Below are 16,880 nucleotides of genomic sequence, written 5' to 3' on the forward strand. Positions count from 1 at the left end.
AGGGTTTCCCAGATTCGGTCCTCGGGACCCCAAAGCACGTGTTGGTTGTTGCCCTAGCAACACTACACTGCATTAGGGTTAACCTTTTACTGCAGTGGGGCTAAATCAGGGTCACACATTCTTGGTAGTCTTAAACAAATCTGCTTTGAAACACACCTCCCACACATTGTTATGGGCTTAAAAAAAAAAAAAGAAGACACCTGTACCATGTCAGATATAGAGTTGGAATGTATTACATTAGACACCTGGACCATGTCAGATATAGAGTTGGAATGTATTACATTAGACACCTGTACCATGTCAGATATAGAGTTGGAATGTATTACATTAGACACCTGTACCATGTCAGATATAGAGTTGGAATGTATTACATTAGACACCTGTACCATGTCAGATATAGAGTTGGAATGTATTACATTAGACACCTGTACCATGTCAGATATAGAGTTGGAATGTATTACATTAGACACCTGTACCATGTCAGATATAGAGTTGGAATGTATTACATTAGACACCTGTACCATGTCAGATATAGAGTTGGAATGTATTACATTAGACACCTGTTCCATGTCAGATATAGAGTTGGAATGTATTACATTAGACACCTGGACCATGTCAGATATAGAGTTGGAATGTATTACATTAGACACCTGTACCATGTCAGATATAGAGTTGGAATGTATTACATTAGACACCTGTACCATGTCAGATATAGAGTTGGAATGTATTACATTAGACACCTGTACCATGTCAGATATAGAGTTGGAATGTATTACATTAGACACCTGGACCATGTCAGATATAGAGTTGGAATGTATTACATTAGACACCTGGACCATGTCAGATATAGAGTTGGAATGTATTACATTAGACACCTGGACCATGTCAGATATAGAGTTGGAATGTATTACATTAGACACCTGGACCATGTCAGATATAGAGTTGGAATGTATTACATTAGACACCTAGACCATGTCAGATATAGAGTTGGAATGTATTACATTAGACACCTGTACCATGTCAGATATAGAGTTGAAATGTATTACATTAGACACCTGTACCATGTCAGATATAGAGTTGAAATGTATTACATTAGACACCTGTACCATGTCAGATATAGAGTTGAAATGTATTACATTAGACACCTGTACCATGTCAGATATAGAGTTGGAATGTATTACATTTTGAGTTTGCGTCCCGATATTACACTTCATATACATCACAGAACACTGAAATACTGTATAACAAAACTGTTTAACATAGAAATACCAGATTTTCAGAGTTGCATTCGTAGGATTTTATGAATTATGAAATTCTGAAAAATATTAATAACATTCCACCCTTGAGGCCACCAGAGAGCGATTTGGACATTTGACTGCAGGGAAGGGCTACGTGCCCCACCTCCCTATACCTTATAGCTAAATATTAAGGACCTAATAAAACCATTGAGATTTAAAAAACAAATGAACACTTAGTTTCTGATGAGTTATTTTACAACTGATATCAACACTTAGTTTCTGATGAGTTATTTTACAACTGATATCAACACTTAGTTTCTGATGAGTTATTTTACAACTGATATCAGCACTTTGTTTCTGATGAGTTTTTTTACAACTGATATCAACACTTTGTTTCTGATGAGTTATTTTACAACTAATATCAACGCTTAGTTTCTGATGAGTTATTTTACAACTGATATCAACACTTAGTTTCTGATGAGTTTTTTTACAACTAATATCAACACTTAGTTTCTGATGAGTTATTTTACAACTAATATCAACACTTAGTTTCTGATGAGTTATTTTACAACTGATATCAACACTTAGTTTCTGATGAGTTATTTTAGAACTAATATCAACGCTTAGTTTCTGATGAGTTATTTTACAACTAATATCAACGCTTAGTTTCTGATGAGTTATTTTACAACTGATATCAACACCTAGTTTCTGATGAGTTTTTTTACAACTAATATCAACACTTAGTTTCTGATGAGTTATTTTACAACTGATATCAGCACTTCAATGTAGTTTCTGATGAGTTATTTTACAACTGATATCAACACTTAGTTTCTGATGAGTTATTTTACAACTAATATCAACGCTTAGTTTCTGATGAGTTATTTTACAACTGATATCAACACTTAGTTTCTGATGAGTTATTTTACAACTAATATCAACGCTTAGTTTCTGATGAGTTATTTTACAATTGATATCAGCACTTTGTTTCTGATGAGTTTTTTTACAACTAATATCAACACTTAGTTTCTGATGAGTTATTTTACAACTGATATCAGCACTTCAATGTAGTTTCTGATGAGTTATTTTACAACTGATATCAACACTTAGTTTCTGATGAGTTATTTTAGAACTAATATCAACACTTAGTTTCTGATGAGTTATTTTACAACTGATATCAACACTTAGTTTCTGATGAGTTTTTTTCCTTCTGTAAGTTTCAGAAACATTGCTGTGCTGTACTATACTGTACCGGTGGGCTGGACTGTTGGTACTTAAAACGGGAGGAATGAGACAGAATATCTATCTATTAAACAGTCTGTTCCATACTCACTTTCTCTGCTTACCTCATGTCAAAATAAAAGTCCCCCACAAGTTCTTCCTTTTTTTTGTGCACACATGCCATGCTTTTATTTTGACAAGAGCAGCTATACTCACTGGTGTCGTGTTCAGTCTCCTCCTCCTCTCCTTCCTCTTCCTCCTTCACCTTTTATTGAGATAGCATCCTCTTCCTCTCTAAAATGTTCTTCCTCTTCTTTCACTGTAATATCCTCCTCTTCTTTAGCAGGGGAGTAGCTAAGTTCATGGTTGGGGGATGTTAGCTAATTAGTGACTAGCATCAGCGATTAGCATTAGTGCTAGGCTGAGTATCAATCTCAACAAATAGAACAATGAAATTAAGTTCAAATTAACTAGTAGATACATAAACAGAATTGTGTTCAAAACACTCAGATTAATATATCCAAAATGTTCTAAAAGAACTCCAATGTTTCGGTTTTATATTAGCTAGCAAGCTACCGAGGTGGTTGAATCAGTAGCTTTGTTGTTGTTGTTGTTGAAGAAGCATCTTTTTCTATGGTATAATGGTGGTCCGCAAACAAACCTTCAGGGTGTTCCTCAATCAATATTGTAAATTGCCCAAAAGTAAAGAATTTAGGTAAAATCTTTATTTTATTTTCAAACAAAACTTTAGTTTTTCATGTATTTTATTAAAGAATAAAATGATATGTAAAAGTACAAAGAGAATCATGTGTTGATCAGAACAGATTTTTTAATGAGTGAGTATTTTAAACATAAGGTTACAACAATATCAAGATATGCAGTTGGGTCTATACTGCGCCTACCTTGTGTAACGATACATCATGTAGATGTACAGTACCAGTCAATGTTTGGACACACCTACTCATTCAAGGGTTTTTCTTTATTTTTACTATTTTATACATTGTTGAATAATGGTGAAGACATCAAAACTATGAAAAAACACATATGGAATCATGTAGTAACCAAAAAGCGTTAAACAAATCAATATATATTTTATATTTACATTCTTCAAAATGGCCACCCTTTGCCTTGATGAAATCTTGGTATTCTCTCAACCAGCTACATGAGGAATTATTTTCCAACAGTCTTGAAGGAGTTCCCACATATGCTGAGCACTTGTTGGCTTTGTTTCCTTCACTCTGTGGTCCAACTCATCCCAAACCATCTCAATTGAGGTTCAGGTCGGGTGATTGTGGAGGCCAGGTCATCTGATGCAGCAGTCCATCACTCTACTTCATCACTCTACTTCAGTACGGAAAACACTGGAAAGTCAATACACAAGACACATTCAGAGTCTCTACGGCCTACTGATCCACCATGTATTGGACCTACATCTCTCCTATGTCCTACTGGTCAGTCTACATCTGTCCTATGTCCTACTGTTCAGCAGCCTACATCCTTATCTCCTGTGTGCGTCCTCTCATGTCTTCTCATGTGACCTAACCAGGCAAAACTCTTTTCACATTGGGAGCAGTGGTACGGCTTCTCCCCTGTGTGTATTCTCTCATGCTGTTTCAGGTTACCTAACTGGGTAAAACTCTTTCCACACCGGGAGCAGTGATGAGGCTTCTCTCCTGTGTGTATTCTCTCATGTATTTTCAGGTACCCTAACCAGGCAAAACTCTTTTCACATTGGGAGCAGTGGTAGCATTTCTCCCCTGTGTGTATTCTCTCATGCACTTTCAGGTATTCTTTCCGGTTAAAACTCTTTCTACACTGGGAGCAGTGATGAGGCTTCTCTCCTGTGTGTGTCCTCTCATGTATTTTTAGGCTCCCTAACTGGGTAAAACTCTTTCTACACTGGGAGCATTGGAAAGGCTTCTCCCCTGTGTGTATTCTCTCATGTCGTTTCAGGTCCCTTAACTGGTTAAAACCCTTACCACACTGGGAGCAGTGATGAGGCTTCTCCCCTGTGTGTATTGTCTCATGTCGTTTGAGGTCCCCTAACTGGTTAAAACCCTTTCCACAGTGGGAGCAGCGGTATGTCTTTTGTCGCTTCTCCCCTGTGTGTATTCTCTCATGCTCTTTCAGGTATTCTTTCCGGTTAAAACTCTTTCCACACTGGGAGCAGTGATGAGGCTTTTCCCCTGTGTGTATTCTCTCATGCACTTTCAGGTGTCCTAACTGGGTAAAACTCTTTCCACACTGGGAGCAGTGATGAGGCTTTTCCCCTGAGTGTGTCCTCTCATGTATTTTCAGGCTCGCTAACAAGGAAAAACTCTTTCCACACTGGGCGCATTGGAAAGGCTTCTCCCCTGTGTGTATTCTCTCATGTCGTTTCAGGTCCCTTAACTGATTAAAACCTTTTCCACAGTGGGTGCAGTGGAATCGTCTTGCTGGTTTGGACGTCTCTGGTTCCTCTGAATCTGGTCTTTCTCCTGCCAAAGACAGAGCATTTATTTAAACAGAGACCTGAATGAAACCTCCACAACTCTCTTGCTAGGAGGTTTAATCCAATTCAGATCCCTCAAAAACCCGAGGCCAGTTTACAAAACAATTCTCATTTAAAATAACCTTGGCAGGGTTACTTTCTAAATGTAATCCGTTACAGTTGCTAGTTACCTGTCAAAAATTGTAATCAGTAAAGTAATCTTATTACATTCCGTTACTTTTAGATTACTCCCCTTAATGCATTAGTAGAAGACAAAAATGTATGTTCCCAATTGAACAACATCTATTGCAGGATAAATCAATGTTAAAGATTATTATTATTCATTATTTTTGTACACCTTTTTACTCCCCAATTGGTAGTTACAGTGTTGTCCCATCGCTGCAACTCCTGTACGGACTCGGGAGAGGCAAAGGTCGAGAGCCGCACTACTTTTCTTGACACAATGCTGGCTTAACCCGGCTGGGATCGAACCAGGATCTGTGGTGACGCCTTAGAACGCTGCATGCTTTTGAGCACTACTGAAAAAGTACTATTTACATGTGAAAGACGAAATGCTGCATTTACTACAGGCCTATTGTTTACTTTTGTGTTGGGGACACTTTGATATCTTGATAATATGCAGCTGTTTAAAGGGCAAAATCCACAGATGAAACAATAACAAAACGGTCGACCCTGCCTCTGTTTTGGTAAACAGCTGAGGGATGGGAGAAATGTAATGTAAGATGAATAGACAGAGCTATGGATGCAAGGACTAACCATCCATGATATCAACATTATAGTTTTAAACATGTTATGAGGCTATATAGTGTTTGTTTACATTTACAATGTTTACAAACATTGGAGAAAAACAAGCTTACATTTTGGGTTCTCATGGAGTGTAACAGTTGAACTCATGAGGCATTTAGAAGTTATATTCTTCAAGAATCAATGGATGGATGGATGATAATAGTAGAGAGAGTGATTTATTTCAGCTTTTGTTTATGTCATCATATTCCCAGTGGTCAGACGTTTATATACACTCAATTAGTATTTGGTAGCATTGCCTTTAAAATGGTTTAACTTGGGTCAAACGTTTCGGGTAGCCTTCCACAAGCTTCCCACAATAAGTTGGGTGAATTTTGGCCCATTCCTCATGACAAAGCTGGTGTAACTGAGTCAGGTTTGTAGGGCTCCTTGCTCGCAAACGCTTTTTCAATTCTGCCCACACATTTTCTATAGGATTGAGGTCAGGGTTTTGTGATGGCCACTCCAATACCTTGATTTTGTTGTCCTTAAGCCATTTTGCAACAACTTTGGAAGTATGCTTGGGGTCATTGTCCATTTGGAAGAACCATTTGTGACCAATCTTTAACTTCCTTACTGATGTCTTGAGATGTTGCTTCAATATATCCACATAATTTTCCTTCCTCATGATACCATCTGTTTTGTGAAGTGCACCAGTCCCTCCTGCAGCAAAGCACCCCCACAGCATGATGCTGCCACCCCCGTGTTTCACGGTTGGGATGGTGTTCTTCGGCTTGCAGGCCCATTTTCCTCCAAAAATAACGATGGTCATTATGGCCAAACAGTTCTATTTTTGTTTCATCAGACCAGAGGACATTTCTCCAAAAAGTACGATTTTTGTCCCCACGTGCAGTTGCAAACCGTAGTCTGGCATTTTTATGGCGGTTTTGGAGCAGTGGCTTCTTCCTTGCTGAGCGGCCTTTCAGGTTATGTTGATATAGGACTCGTTTTACTGTGGATATAGATACTTTTGTACCCTTTTCCTCCAGCATCTTCACAAGGTCATTTGCTGTTGTTCTGGGATTAATTTGCACTTTTCGCACCAAAGTACGTTCATCTCTAGGAGACAGAACGCATCTCCTTCCTGAGCGGAATGACGGCTGCGTGGTCCCATGGTGTTTATACTTGTGTACTATTGTTTGTAGAGACGAATGTGGTACCTTCAGGCATTTGGAAATTGCTCCCAAGGATGAACCAGACTTGTGGAGGTCTACCATTTATTTTCTGAGGTCTTGGCTGATTTCTTTTCATTTTCCCATGATGTCAAGCAAAGAGGCACTTAGTTTGAAGGTAGACCTTGAAATACATCCACAGGTACATCTCCAATTGACTCAAATTATGTCAATTAGCATATCAGGAATTTTCCAAGCTGTTTAAAGGCACAGTCAACTTAGTGTATGTAAACTTCTGACCCACTGGAATTGTGATACAAATGAATTATAGGTGAAATAATCTGTCTGTAAACAATTGTTGGAAAAATTACTTGTGTCATGCACAAAGTAGATGTCCTAACCAACTTGCCAAAACTATAGTTTGTTAACAAGAAATTTGTGGAGTGGTTGAAAAACGAGTTTTAATGACTCCAACCTAAGTGTATTTAAACTTCTGACTTCAACTGTGTATATATATATATACTGTTCAAATAAACCTACCATTGAAATTATAGACTGATCATGTCTTTTTCAGTGGGCAAACGTACAAAATCAGCAGGGGATCAAATACTTATATATATATATATATACAGTGAGGGAAAAAAGTATTTGATCCCCTGCTGATTTTGTACGTTTGCCCACTGAAAAAGACATGATCAGTCTATAATTTCAATGGTAGGTTTATTTGAACAGTGAGAGACAAAATAACAACAAAAATCCAGCAAAACACATGTAAAAAATGTTATAAATTGATTGAATCAACAGGGGATCAAATACTTTTTTCCCTCACTATATATATATATATATATATATATATATATATATATATATATATATATATATATATATATATATATATATATACATATACATATACACACTACCGGGCAAACATTTTAGAACATTTTCATATACAGTACCAGTCAAAAGTTTTAGAACACCTACTCATTCAAGGGTTTTTCTTTATTTTTACTATTTTCTACATTGTAGAATAATAGTGAAGACATCAAAACTATGAAATAACATATATGGAATAATGTATTAACCAACAGTGTTAAATCAAAATATATTTGAGATTCTTCAAAGTAGCCACCCTTTGCCTTGATGACAGCTTTGCACACTCTTGGCATTCTCTCAACCAGCTTCATGAGGTAGTCACCTGGAATGCATTTCAATTAACAGGAGTGCCTTCTTAAAAGTTCATTTGTGGAATTTCTTTCCTTCTTAATGCGTTTCAGCCAATCAGTTTTGTTGTGACAAGGTAAGGGGGGATATACAGAAGATAGCCCTATTTGGTAAAAGACCAAGTCCATACTTTGGCAAGAACAGCTCAAATAAGCAAAGAGAAATGACAAGTCCATCATTACTTTAAGACATGAAGGTCAGTCAATACGGAACATTTCAACAACTTAAAGGAAAATAGAATAATCAGAACAGTTGTCAGTCCAAAACAACAGTCAGAACAAAGCCTCTGTATTCTCTCATGTCATCTCAGGTCCTCTAACACTACACAGCCCATTCAAATCAGAAAAGCTTGATGATGAGTTGGTTAACTGAATAAGTTGTGCTAGAGCAAAAACCAAAACACGCACCCAGCAAACAAATCCACAAACCCAATCCACTATAATACGTGCAGTACGGAAAACACTGGAAAGTCAATACACAAGACACATTCAGAGTCTCTACGGCCTACTGATCCACCATGTATTGGACCTACATCTGTCCTATGTCCTACTGTTCATTATCCTACATCTGTCCTATGTCCTACTGTTCAGCCTACATCTGTCCTATGTCCTACTGTTCAGCCTACATCTGTCCTATGTCCTACTGTTCAGCCTACATCTGTCCTATGTCCTACAGTTCAGCAGCCTACATCCTTATGTCCTGTGTGTATTCTCATGTCTTCTCAGGTGACATAATCGGTTAAAACTCTTTCCACACTGAGAGCAGTGATGAGGCTTCTCTCCTGTATGCGTCATCTCATGTCTTCTCAGGTTAGCTAACCAGGCAAAACTCTTTCCACACTGGGAGCAGTGATGAGGCTTCTCTCCTGTGTGTATTCTCTCATGTCGTTTCAGGTCCCCTAACTGGTTAAAAACCTTTCCACAGTGGGAGCAGTGGTGTCGTCTTGCTGGTTTGGACGTCTCTGCTTCCTCTGAGTCTGGTCTTTCTCCTGCCAAAGACAGTGTTTATTTAAATAGAGACCTGAATGAAACCTCCACAACTCTCTTGCTAGGAGGTTGAATCCAAATCAGATCCCTCAAAAACCAGAGGCCAGTTTACAAAAGAATGTCTCATTTAAAAGAATCTTGGTGTAATTTGAAAAATAAAAGATGTAGAGCTCCAACTAGAATCTTGCTCTCATGGTATCATGTTTTTAGGCTGAGCAGAGCACTAGAATAACAGATATTGAGGACTACAGTATTTCAATCAATGTCATAGGCTGCATTTGATCCACTGTTAATAATGTTTTGTTGGGAGGCCCACTCTATGATGGTAAACATCTTACAGATACTGCGAAATTCTGGTACCTAGTGTTAGCGCAAAGACTAGAAGTCTACAAGTAACAGCCCAGTCAAAACTGTTCGCTGCTCTGGCACCCCAATGGTGGAACAAGCTCCCTCACGACGCCAGGACAGCGGAGTCACTCACCACCTTCCGGAGACATTTGAAACCCCACCTCTTTAAGGAATACCTGGGATAGGATAAAGTAATCCTTCTACTACCCCACCTCCCAAAAAAATTAATAAAATAAAATAAAATAATATAACATTTTGTAAAGTGGTTATCTCACTGGCTATAGGGTGAATGCACCAATTTGTAAGTCGCTCTGGATAAGAGCGTCTGCTAAATGACGTAAATGTAAATGTAACAGTAGCATAGAATACCTGTAGACGTCCAGTCATTTCACTAACGCTAGTTAGCGCTGGCTCGCCATACATCTAACTTTATTCATGCTACAAACAGAGACAGAAAAATGGTTTCCACAAGTTAATCAGACTCTGTAAGGAATCCCCAACACAAAGTGTCATACCTGCCAAAATAAAGGAATCCCCAACACAAAGTGTCATACCTGCCAAGATAAAGGAATCCCCAACACAAAGTGTCATACCTGCCAAAATAAAGGAATCCCCAACACAAAGTGTCATACCTGCCAAGATAAAGGAATCCCCAACACAAAGTGTCATACCTGCCAAAATAAAGGAATCCCCAACACAAAGCGTCGTAACTACCAAAATAAAGGAATCCCCAACATAAAGTGTTGTAACTGCCAAAATAAAGGAAACCCCAACATAAAGCGTCGTAACTGCCAAAAATAAAGGAAACCCCAGCATAAAGAAAAAAAACGCTGGAAAACGCGGTCTCAGGCGCCGCTCCAGAATCTCCCATAAGGGTTAAATTGGGTTGAGATCCAGTGACTGAGACACAAACTCCCTTTAAACCCCCTACGCTCCTTTGAGACACCTCTTTCAAAGTCTCTGAGATCTCTTCTTATAGCCATGGTAGCCAAGATAATGGTCAACTGGGCATTTTTATACATGACCCTAAGCATGACTGGATGTTAATTGCTTAATTATCTCAGGAACCACAGCTGTGTGGAAGCTGCTTTCAATATATGTTGTATCCCTCATTGACTCAAGTGTTACCTGTATATTGTATCCACAAAACATTTGGGAAATTACATACTCATACAATTAATATGAAACCAATTATCATCTTTCAATCTTTTTTGCTTTTGTAGCACCTACAGATGAAACATTATGGAGTCTTTAAAGGAGGCTTCACCTACAGATGAAACATTATGGAGTCTTAAAGGAGGCTTCACCTACAGATGAAACATTATGGAGTCTTAAAGGTGGCTTCACCTACAGATGAAACATTGTGGAGTCTTAAAGGAGGCTTCACCTACAGATGAAACATTATGGAGTCTTAAAAGAGGCTTCAGCTACAGATGAAACATTATGGAGTCTTAAAGGAGGCTTCACCTTCAGATGAAACATTATGGAGTCTTAAAGGAGGCTTCACCTACAGATGAAACATTATGGAGTCTTAAAGGAGGCTTCACCTACAGATGAAACATTGTGGAGTCTTAAAGGAGGACTGTAGCATCTAATGATGAAACATTATGGAGTCTTACAGGAGGACTGTAGCATCTAATGATGAAACATTATGGAGTCTTAAAGGAAGACTGTAGCATCTAATGATGAAACATTATGGAGTATTAAAGGAGGACTGTAGCATCTAATGATGAAACATTATGGAGTCTTAAAGGAGGACTGTAGCATCTAATGATGAAACATTATGGAGTATTAAAGGAGGACTGTAGCATCTAATGATGAAACATTATGGAGTCTTAAAGGAGGACTGTAGCATCTAATGATGAAACATTATGGAGTATTAAAGGAGGCCTTGGTATGGATTAAATGTCCTGAGAATTACAGAGTAGGAAGCTAAGTCTAGAAAAAGGCTTTTCATTCAATCATATTTCAAAGCTTTTACAAAGGGCTTACAGAGCTGGTTCTTCCACTTACAGCTGTCTCCCAGTATTAGTTATGAAGATCAGATGTTAATGAAGCAATGAAGACCATATTGAAGAGTCTTGGGTTTTGTTTGCGTGTTCGACAGTCTTGTAAAGATAGGGGGATCACTGGGATAGGCAATGTAACATCCATAAGGTTTTTAGGAAAAGTTTTTGTAAAACATTGTATCATCTTGAACATTTCTCTCTAAAGCTACTCTTCATAACTTGAATTTGTCTTAATGCTTTTATGATATTTAAAGTAGGATTAGGTTTTATTTGAGTAGGATTAGGTTTTTCGTCGTTTGGTTCGCAATGGGCCTTGCATGCATGCAATCATTTCTGTCTATATAATGCTTTGCTGAACTGTACGGTTTGTTAGAATTTCTCATGTGATTTTTATATCTTGCTATTGTTCCTTCTCTGTCTCATTATTACTTTAGGTATCCCATGTTTTAGGTTATAGAAAAATAACTTCTAACGTTATGATATAGCCTAGAACTCGGTTAGATTAATTCATTGTTTGATCATGAAATAGCGCGGCACGAGAAATCTAACCTGCATTAACCTGAGTGTCTTAATGGGCCAAGTCATTTTCATATCAAATAGAGAGGAAATCTAACCTGCATTAACCTGAGTGTCTTAATGGGCCAAGTCATATTCATATCAAATAGAGAGGAAATCTAACCTGCATTAACCTGAGTGTCTTTAATGGGCCAAGTCATATTCATATCAAATAGAGAGGAAATCTAACCTGCATTAACCTGAGTGTCTTAATGGGCCAAGTCATATTCATATCAAATAGAGAGGAAATCTAACCTGCATTAACCTGAGTGTCTTAATGGGCCAAGTCATATTCATATCAAATAGAGAGGAAATCTAACCTGCATTAACCTGAGTGTCTTAATGGGCCAAGTCATATTCATATCAAATAGAGAGGAAATCTAACCTGCATTAACCTGAGTGTCTTAATGGGCCAAGTCATATTCATATCAAATAGAGAGGAAATCTAACCTGCATTAACCTGAGTGTCTTAATGGGCCAAGTCATATTCATATCAAATAGAGAGGAAATCTAACCTGCATTAACCTGAGTGTCTTAATGGGCCAAGTCATATTCATATCAAATAGAGAGGAAATCTAACCTGCATTAACCTGAGTGTCTTAATGGGCCAAGTCATATTCATATCAAATAGAGAGGATAGAACATGTGGGCAATAAGACACCGGAGTGTCCGCTATAAAAATACACTTCAGCTACTGGCCCAGATCATCCAATGTTCAAGAGAGAAAATAATCATTTCTAACCGGATATTTTGCACTGCTTTGGTGAGACTCTTAGCTCTGTCTACAGAGCATTCGGAAAGTATTCAGACCCCTTGACTTTTTTTTTGCTATGAGACTCCAAATTGAGCTCAGGTGCATCCTGTTTCCATTGATCATTCTTGAGATGTTTCTACAACTTGATTGGAGTCCACCTGCGGTAAATTCAATTGATTGGACATGACTTGGAAAGGCACACACCTGTCTACATAAGGTCCCACAGTTGACAGTGCATGTCAGTGCAAAAGCACAGCCATGAGGTCGAAGGAGTTGTCCGTAGAGCTTCGAGACAGGATTGTGTCGAGGCACAGATCTGGGGAAGGGTACCAAAAAATGTCTGCAGCATTGAAGTTCCCCAAGAACACAGTGGCTTCCATCATTCTTAAATGGAAAAAGTTTGGAACCACCAAAAGACTCTTCCTAGAGCTGGCAGCCCAGCCAAACTGAGCATTCGGGGGAGAAGGGGTTGGTCAGGGAGGTGACCAAGAACCTGATGGTCACTCTGACAGAGCTCCAGAGATCCTCTGTGGAGATGGGATAACCTTCCAGAAGGACAACCATCACTACAGCACTCCACCAATCAGGCCTTTATGGTAGAGTGGCCAGACGGAAGCCACTCCTCAGTAAAAGGCACATGACAGCCCGCTTGGAGCTTGCCAAAAGGCACCTAAAGACTCAGACCATGAGAAACAAGATTTTTTGGAGGAAACCTGGCACCATCCCTACGGTGAAGCATTGTTGTCGCAGCATCGTGCTGTGGGGATGTTTTTCAGAGGCAGGGACTGGGAGACTTGTCAGGATCGAGGGAAACATGAACGGAGCAAAGTACAGAGAGATCCTTGATGAAAACCTGCTCCAGAGCGCTCAGGACCTCAGACTGGTGCAAATGTTCACCTTCCAACAGGACAACGACCCTAAGCACACAGCCAAGACAACGCAGGAGTGAAAACGGGACAAGTCTCTGAATGTCCTTGAGTGGCCCAGCCTGAGCCCGGACTTGAACCTGATCGAACATCTCTGGAGAAACCTGAAAATAGCCATACAGCGACGCTCCCCATCCAACCTGACAGAGCTTGAGAGGATCTGCAGAGAAGAATGGGAGAAACCCCCCAAATACAGGTGTGCCAAGCTTGTAGCGTCATAGCCAAGAAGACTCGAGGCTGTAGTCACTGCCAAAGGTACTTCAACAACGTACTGAGTAAAGGGTCTGAATACTTATGTAAATGTGATATTTCAGTATTTTTCTTTATAAATTAGCAAAAACAGTTTGTCATTATGGGGTATTGTGTGTAGATTGATGAGGGGAAAAAACGATCTAATCCATTTTAGAATAAGGCTTCAACGTAACAAAATGTGTAGAAAGTTAAGGGGTCTGAATCCTTTCCTAATGCACTGTGCAGTAAACTAGTGTTCCCCCATGTTGAAGCCAGCATAACGCCATGTTAATGAACATGGATTAGTGACGGACTAGTGGCAGACATGACTAAATGTTTACCATCCAATTTTACTTCAAAGTTAACTGTAATATAGAATAAGTAATTATATTAACCCATATTTTAAGTTGGCATAATATGGAGATCGTATGGTAAGCAACGGTCATCACACTGGATTAATTATATACTAAAAACATATCAAGCGCATTTAGATCTTCCTGTGTGTGTATCATGACCGTAAACACAACTTGCTTTGACAATTTAACATTTCCTAAACAGCACCAACGTTGGGCTACTGCAACCTCTGCAGCCTCACTCTACCCGTGATATCAAAGTCATTTTTAGAATGATTTGTAGCTATCGTTTCTGTCGGAGCATTAGAGAGCATCCGACTCAGTTTCCCTCCCAGAAAACACGCGGTACAGTTAAGTGGTATCTATTCGGTAAGAAAATTCAGGCGGAAACAGAAGGGTGGGTGGCTTGACCACGTTTTGCGAATGACGGATCACTTGACCGCAGTCTTTAAGACGACACATTAGTTCAATAGTTCAACAACTACAGAGTTTGTGCCACTGTTTTTAAAATACTACTTACTGGTGTTAATCAGCTCTCCAGTCTCCTCTTCTTCCTCCAATGTGACAGTAATCTCCCCCTCCTCCTTCATTCCAAAAACGGCCTCCTCCTCTTTCACTCTGAAACCTCCTTCCTCTTCTTTCACTGTAACTTCTTCCTCTTCTTTCACGGTAACAGCTTCACCATCTACTTCTGTTTTAACTGTGACAGCCTCCTCTTCCTCCTCTTCTTTCACTGTAACGTCTTTCTCTGTCCAGCAGACCTCCTCTTCTTTAGCAGGAGGAGAGTAGCTTAGTGAGCTCATGGTCGGGGATGTTATCTAGCTAGTTAGCATTAGCCTAGTGTTACTTAGCCAGATAGCTAATAACGTAAATGTGAAATCAAATGGAGTAACTGTTAAATACACAGACAGTGTGTTTAAAACACTGATGTTAATATACACAAAAATGGTCTAAAGAGCTTCAATATTGTGGTTTTATGTTGGCTAGCAAGCTACCAAGGCGGCTGAATTGTTGTTTTTGAAAAAGCCTCCCGTCCCGTCCACTAGAATATACGTCACGCAAGAAGCATCACCTGAAAGACTCACATCGCCATCTGCTGACTGGAGTGGGAAGAAGCATCACCTGAAAGACTCAGTAGCTTTCCATTTAAGTTGTCAATGCCAGGAGGTTTGTCATTATTGATCGATAACAATACTTTTTCCACCTCTCCCACACTAACTTTACAAAATTCAAACTTTCAATGATTTTCTTTCATTATTTGTTTTTTTATGCATGAATACGATGGCTCACTGATCATTGTTGGCATTTCCTGCCTAAGTTTGCCCACTTTGCCAATTAAGTAATAATTAAAATAATTGGCAACGTCAAATGGTTTTGTGATGAATAAGCCATCTGATTCGATGAAAGGTGGAGTTGAATGTCATTCTACCCATATTTCAGTTAAAGTGCTCCAAATCTGTTTTCCATCATTCTTTATATCATTGATCTTGGCTTCATAATACAGTTTATTCTTCTTTTTGTTGAGTTTAGTGACATAATCTCTCCATTTGCAGTAAGTCAACCAGTCAGATGTGCAGCCAGACTTATTAGCCACTCCTTTTGCCCCGTCTCTTTCAACCAGACAGTTTTTCAATTCCTCATCAATCCACGGAGCCTTAACAGTTCTAACAGTCAGTTACCAAACAGGTGCATGTTTATCAATAATTAAAATAAACCCTGCTATAATAAACCCTGTTATAATGAACCCTGTTATGACTTTTCCTTTACAGGGGATCTGCAGTTCAAACAATAACAAAGCGGATACCCCACCACTGTTTTGGTAAAAAGCTGAGGCTGGAGAAATACAACCACTCTCAAATTCACAGAGCTATGGATGCAAGATGATATTTTAAATTCTAGTTTATCCATGTTTTCAGGCGAACAGTGTTTACAATGTTTACAAACCAATGGAGTTAAACAGGTTGGTTTCTGATGGGGTATGGCAGTTGAACTAAGCTCATTAGGCATGTATACGTTTATATTCTTAAAGAGTCAATGGGTGCATAAATCATTCATTTAAAAGTTTGAAATTGGATGTAGCAAATTGCTTATTTCCCCTTTAAAGTCGCTCAGAAAAAAACAAGCTCTGACTAGGAACAATTTTATTTCAATGGTTCAACTCTTATTTCAAATTCGGAAATCTTTCTACATCTCCGACTTTCTGACCTGAAAATCACTGATGTCACGATTTGACCGCTTCCCCCCCAGTTTACCACAAGTTTACCTGTTTTAATAGACACAAATCACTGTCACCACGCACTCCTTAGGCTATATGCTATCAATTTCTATGGAGGGCTTCACGTGTTATGGTTAAAAGCAGGTCTTGAACTTGAGGGCGTGTGTGACGATGTAGTTCTAACCCTTGTTATAGCAAATGGCAAAAAAAGCATAGGCTACCCGTTGTTGGCTTATAAATGGTGATAAAAAAAAAAAAAAAAATTATCCACGGTGCAAGTATCATTATCCCACAGAAAATATGGTTGTTTTAAATGCTCCGGAATTGAGTGGTAGGTTATGCCTATAAACACAGTTTTGATGTCCAGGAGTGGGGAATTGCATTGGATCAGGCTATTCGTTTCAGTGCAGTTGCGTTCTTCCCCATAACCTATAGCC

General features: G+C 38.9%; 1 protein-coding gene across 1 annotated transcript in view; it reads right to left on the reverse strand.

Annotated features, from left to right (window-relative positions):
- Positions 1-16,880, reverse strand: part of LOC311118564 (uncharacterized protein) — a gene marked incomplete at both ends in the record, with an annotated part of 158,705 nt that overhangs the window by 1,157 nt on the left and 140,668 nt on the right. The gene's annotated exons all lie outside the window — the stretch shown is intronic.

Source organism: Coregonus lavaretus (genome assembly GCF_964263955.1).
Source record: "Coregonus lavaretus genome assembly, contig: HAP1_SCAFFOLD_299, whole genome shotgun sequence".
Taxonomy (NCBI): domain Eukaryota; kingdom Metazoa; phylum Chordata; class Actinopteri; order Salmoniformes; family Salmonidae; genus Coregonus; species Coregonus lavaretus.